This window comes from Magnolia sinica, chromosome 11, assembly GCF_029962835.1.
Source record: "Magnolia sinica isolate HGM2019 chromosome 11, MsV1, whole genome shotgun sequence".
Lineage (NCBI taxonomy): Eukaryota > Viridiplantae > Streptophyta > Magnoliopsida > Magnoliales > Magnoliaceae > Magnolia > Magnolia sinica.
The window spans coordinates 25,157,286-25,163,935 of record NC_080583.1 but is presented as its reverse complement, the minus strand read 5'-3'; the positions used below and the strand labels follow the sequence as shown (position 1 = coordinate 25,163,935).

Here is a 6,650-nt window from a genome sequence, read left to right as displayed (position 1 = left end):
CAAGGCCTAAGTGTCACTTTAGGGAGGCGGGATTCCATCACACGTGCGCCCAACCCACCCGCGCACGTGCGTCAGCTCCGGGTCACCATCTGCACGCAAGAGCTTTCTCCGGGTTTGGTTTTCCTCTAGTTTTCCTCTTTTCATTCCTATTTCCTAAACCCTAATCTTAGTTTGCATTAGCCCTAATTTATTTGCCTATTTTTTTCATCCTAAGGTTCCTTGAATTGAAATTGGGGAATCCCTTGGATTAGGGACCAATTCTTATGCATGTGTGGTTGATTTCTATTTCCCTTTGACATCGTTTTACTTATAATTTTTATTGGTCCAGCTCTTAACCTGTGTTGGCCTGGACCCGCATAAATTCTCCTTTCATTGAATGTTTAGACTATCATGTGGGATGTGAAATTTGTGTAATTGTTTCTGAATTGGTATGATCTAAGCCTGAATTCTTGCACATCATACTTGAATTTCATGTCTTGCATCACATGCACCTCTGCGCACCAAACATCGGGTGGGCCCTGTTGTGTAGATGAACTGGCTAAAAATTTCAGGCTAGTCCATTCATTAGCCTTTCTTTTTTCATCTGCATACATTTGAAGCCAAACCGATGGTTTAATGGACTGAATTTCAGCCAGGACATCTAATGGGGGCCCGACTGATACAGATCAATATCCTACGAACGCTTCAAGAGGTTTCTGTGGCACATACGAAAACTGTTAAGAATTTCACGGAACAGTAGAAATTAACATGTACATCAAGCCATTACACAATGTCAGAATCTTAACATGTTCAAGATGGCGCAGAACTGTAATCCAAACATGGTCAGGTTTATAACCATTACCAGTAAGAAGTACATTAACCAAGTTCGAAATATTCTCAAATGACATAAGAATAAATTCCCCGTAGAAATGGAATGACTGGAGGTTCGGAGCAAAAATCTGAATTTCATAGGCACCCCAACAGTTAACCACTATCAAGCTCTTTAAGTGGCAGATCCGGAGCAGAAACCTTGACACTAGTTAGAGCACAAAACTCCTTTACACTCAATTCCTCCGGAAGTGGGCAACTTGAAAGCATACTTTCAAGTTGGGCATTTTAACTCTATCGAGGTATAGGTGGAGCATTTTGAGGTAGGTGTAACCATTGAAATTTAAAGGCGGGCAGAAATTGCAGCGACTAAAATTTAAATGGGTTATAAAATCATAACAAAAGAGAGAGTTAGGCAAGTTACAAAGCCTACTTCCATCGATAGGTTTGAATGACCCATTTCTCAGCATGTGACAGATATTGATTGCAAGGATTAAACATGAGCCGAAACATCTTGATCTCATTGCCTTTGTGGAGTTGTAGATATCGGTTGACAGTACCTACGAATTCTTCTGGGGTTTGGCCAGTCGCGAATTCAACGCCAAAGTCCAGAGCAGTGGCATCAACTCAGATGTGTTTCCACATGTTTCTCCACCTTTTTACAATGAATTTCATTCGCATCAAGGAAAGGATGTAATGATGGAGAGCATGGGTAGTTCGCTGATTCTGTCATTGCTTTTCTCCATTGCTTTTTTTGCTTTGAAACTGATGCCTACTCATACTAGAAGGATTCTCCATTTAGTCTCTTACATTTCATCGTTCTCGGAGGAATTGAATAATCTGGAGCACAAGGATTTGCAGAATATTCTCTGGGGTGTTAGTTCATCAAGTGTGATCAATGAAACAGTGATCCAAATCGTTCATCTGATGCGCCCCACTGTCAATCGACCTTGGTAAAAAATTATCCCATGTATGAAGATTCCAGCCAGCTAATATTAGGCCATTCTAAAATTGAACGTTCTTCCTATTTTCTCAACCATCTACTTTTAGGCCAACAACATGGGGTTTGGCCCATTGGGGAGATGTTTTGGGGGATGACTTACAAACCATGGGGCCCATCAGACAACTGACTCGATCGCCAAACACATTCTCACTCTTATAAACTTAGGACTCAAGGATACTATGAATATCCTTCAGTTAAGGATTATACATCTCCATTGTCTAGATGGAGAATGCTTTTTTAAAGCTCTTCAAGGACAAATAAGTAGATAGGTCATCAATTTTAACATGCATGCTACAATATTTAATAAAGAAAAGGAACACATGCTTCAAAAGATTAAAGAATATAATATATCATTACTAGAATAATTTGTCTAGAAGTGTTTTAATCCTTTGCTAAGAATACTTAAGCTGACAACTAACACAGTGAGGCCCACTTGATGAGTAGCTTGGATCTCCCAAGTTGGCACCTGCACTACAAGAAAGTGTAGCTTAGCCGACTGATGGGGCTACTGTTTGCTAGCGGCCGATTTTAACAACTGTGGGTAAAGGGTTCTATAAGAAGAAAAAAAAAAAACCTAACTTCATTTCTGCCCCCTCATCTCCAGCTACGTGCCGATTCTCCCTCTCGAGTCCCTCAAGCTCTCCCTCTCCCTCCCTCTCCCTCTCTCTCTCTCTCTCTCTCTCTCTCTCTCTCTCTCTCTCTCTCTCTCTCTCTCTCTCTCTCTCTCTCTCTCTCAAAACCCTAGTCCTCTCTCTCTCTCTATCTCATCGGCCCTCTGCTGCAGTTCGGCCTTCCGCTGCTCGTGAGTCTCCGATTCTTAGGTATGATGTAAACCTTTTCCCTTCTTGCTGTTGCTTTCTAGAATACCTGATTAGGGATTTGCATTGTCGAATCCTGAATTAGGGATTTGCATTGTCATGGTATTTTCGTGCTGTGGCCCATCCATTTAGTGGCATCCCAGATGAAATATCCTCATCACTCTTCACACAACGGATGCAGTTGAGGCCAGGTGCTTCTGTATGCATAACGACATCTATGTTTTAGCATTACAAGCTAGATATAAAAGAAAAATGTTCACAAGCTTAGTAATATAGAACATAACTCAAAACCAACAGCAACACTGCATGTAGCACTGTGTACATAGTTCAAAAACCCGATAACTCAATTCAATGTTCAAACAGGTTGGGTTGAATAGAAGACTCTACCTGACCCTTTTAACTCTTTTTCTTAAAATAGTTCAATTAAGTAATATAGAACATAACTCAAAACTGATAACAATACTAACCTCACTGATTAAGGGCATAGCTTACCTCCGCGGATGCTAGGGGTTCAAATCCCACTTGCACATATTTGTTTTTGGTAAAATCCCCATTCAGAAGGGGAGTGACTCAGTTCCAGTCATGTCGGGTCGACTGAGCCATTGACTTGACTCAATGAGTCTCCCAGTTGAGGCCAAATCAGGCTCAGCATGGCACATGCTACACTCCCTTCATGCTAGCAGCAGAGTATACCTAAGATAAAATTGCACTCCATACCATACCGTATCAAACTTAGAGACAAAAGCATTGCCAGTAAACATTATGCAAATATCTTTTTGTTTCTAAACAGTTGTCTGGAAACCCTAGCGCAGAATTCTTTGAGCATATTGATGGGTACTGATGGCATCCACTGATATTTTGTTTCTAAACAGGGCTGTCTTGAATTACTGAACAATCTTCTCTGTAACAATGCATCCGACCAGGTTTGTGGCTTTTAAAGATGCCTAGTCCCAATATGCTTTTGTGGTGATTACTTAAAAAAATTTGTGCAGTGCAGATTTTACTAAAGGAAATTGTGGGATTCAAACCATTAATTTCAATTTTGAAGCTTCGGAAAGGTAGTGCCTACTGTTTCACCCAGCAAAAGGTAAACTGCAACACATGTAACACACTGTAACTTCCTATTCACATTGTTCTCTTTGCTACAGCTGAAAATTTTTAAGTTTATTTTTTCATTGATTAGCTGCAATCTTTTATAGCTTTTTTTTTATAATTTTTTTTTTTTTTTTTTTATTTCTAATCAATATGCAATCTTTAATTGTTTGCTAGTGTCATGGATATGCTTAGATACTTAGCTTACTCCTGACTTGTAACAGATCATTCTCCTGGAACTTGTAACAGATCATTCTTTAGTAAGAGTGTTGTCTCAACCCATCTAATGATTTTATTAACTTGACAGAATCCCAAATTGGCCCGAAATTCATGCAAACTATGGCACTTATCCCACTAATGCACATTCCTATGCATTTGATATCATCCCACCAAGTTTGAGAAGCCCCTGCACTATGAATCAGATGGGACTGTTTATTAGTTTTTTTTTTTAAAATAAAAATTAAATGCTGAGAATCTGAATTGACTGAAACAAAATCAAGGACCTGGTCACTAAGCACTCTGCACATGTTTGAGAATTCCAACATGCTAGCCTGGGGAACTAGTGCAGTCTTACAGATGTCAGTATAGGATTTATTCAGCTGCACCCAGATAACATATCAGAAGATCAGCTTTTATATTTTGAATTTGAAGATGGGTGCTGGATACTTCAATCAAGATGGGAAAATACCTCTCCGATGGTTGTATCCTTCTTTGCCCTTCGAAAGAGCTTCATAGCAGAGCAAAGTATTATCTGCAGTGGAAACACATTCAGAATGATGAAGCTGCTTGCTTATGTTTCAATTTGATGCTTTTCATCATAGAAGACTTATGCGATTTGACAACACAGCTTCTAACTAGGTGTTGCTCCCGCTTCTAATCACACATCAGATTGTCACTCCCGCTCCTGCTTCCTACCTATTTATACTTATTTACATTAATAGACGCTACCCCATGCCTGCATCCAAATCTGTTGCTGCTTCACTTTACTATGCAATCAGTTTCTTCTTCAATTTTGGGATGATTTAGTTTTGAAATCAGTAGTCTTATTGATCATTTTTTAGGTGTCTACCAAACAGGGCCTTAGGTGAGTTGATATTGTTTGTTTGTAGTAAACATTATGCAAATATCATTTTCTATTTTTAAATTAATCAATTTGAAGCTTTCTTTGTGTAGATATCTTTATGGCCATGTTACTCTTTCCTTTTGTCCAGCATTTTCATGGGTATTTACATATTTCCAACACTATCATTTTTGACTTGCCATCTGCTAGTATCTAACCTGTTTTGATAAAATTAGATCCAAAACTTTTGTGACCCACAAAAAAAAAAAAAAATGTTTATAATGGTCTTCCACCACTGTTTTGTATGTTGTGGTCCACCTGAAATTTGTATATAGTTCATCTTTTGGCCCATGCCATAAAATTTGTATATTGTTTACACCATTAAAAACCATAAACTGAAATGGATCTGCTGCAGATGTTACTGTTAATGAAGGTGGTATCCATGATGCTCTATTTTGGAATTATTTCCTCCTCGATTATCTCTTAATAAAAATCTCTTGTTATATCTCATCATATTGTCAGGATTCTTGATAAAAAGAAGGAAAAAAAAGAAGAAGAAAAGATTGTTGTGTGTATCTTTTCTCTATGTTCCTTAGAAGGCTATTTGGTTGACCTGCCTGGAAAATGGGTGTGTCTCATTAGCATCTGTTTTGTAGTCTGGATTTTTTTCATAAAATTTTTTTAATTATGATCAATTCTGAATTTTCTTTTCTTTTCTTTGGATGCTTGGGACAGTTCTTGGAAGAGTTCGAGTGGCTGTAAGACTACGACCTCAGAATGCAGAGGAGTTGGTTGCAGATGCTGATTTTGCTGATTGTGTAGAATTGCAGCCAGAGGTTTTTCTAATTGCACTTCTCTTTTGTTTGTAATTGCATATGCCTAAATTTACACCAGATGTGCAGTGTGTAATGCTTTCCAAAAATAAATGAGAAATGTAAGTCAATCCATGGGCACCAATCACATTGCCATTCTCATGTTTTGCAAAATGATTATACTGATGCTCAAGCAGAGGATTATAGGCCCTTGTATGATGTTAATGTGCAAGCTTGGGCCTGAAATCAAAGGCCCTATGTGCTTTTAGACCCAATGACTTAAATGGGCCAAATTGGGGCCAATTGAAATAATTCTAGTTTTCCCGGTGTGGCTTTGAGTCATTTTATTGAAATTTCTTTGTTGTTACCTAATACCTGAAATGGATATTGCCTAATTGCTGCGTAGATCTTGGACACATTATAAAATCAGTATCATTCTATTTTGGCCAAGAGGTTTTCTGGCAATACTTTTGCCTTATTTTACATGCCCATTGCTGGCTCCACATCACCTTTCTAGAGGGCATTTTAGTCACCCAAAGTGCCTTCATAAGAGGGATATGGAAACAAGCAGCGGGTGCATCCACAACACCATGTGTGAACCTTGTACTATTTTCCTTTGGTTGAAGGTGCTAAATCATTAGTTGATCTTTGCTCAAAAGCTGCCTGTCTTCCCTCTTATATGTTATAGGATTTTATTTGCAATGTGTCACTTGCTGAACTGTGGATATTCTTTTCTCAGTTCAGAATATTTATCTGTCAATGTTTTTCTTTTCCTTTGTTATTGTATATTATTCTGTTTTTTCAGGCTTTTTGGGACTATTCTGAGAAAAAGTTGCTTGGAACAACAAAGGCAGAATGTTCTGTTACAAGCAAATGGTCTCCCGATGAATGCTACTTCATGACTGCAACAACAGCATACAGTGATTAACTTTAGTTAAGCATTGATGCATTGACTTTAAAACCCTCCCACAACGTATTGTAGCAGTAAGGGCCTCCAAAAGCCCTCCTACATTTTTTTTACACACTCACACCAATTCATGGAAGCCTTCAGAACTTAA

At 38.5% G+C, this 6,650-nt stretch overlaps 1 long non-coding RNA gene across 1 annotated transcript; it reads left to right on the top strand.

The window, feature by feature from the left end:
• The first annotated feature begins 2,486 nt into the window (after positions 1–2,486).
• On the top strand, positions 2,487–5,737 carry LOC131218309 (uncharacterized). The gene is made up of 2 exons (XR_009157623.1): positions 2,487–2,631; positions 5,516–5,737. It is a non-coding gene; the product is annotated as an uncharacterized LOC131218309 (long non-coding RNA).
• Positions 5,738–6,650: the final 913 nt, after the last annotated feature.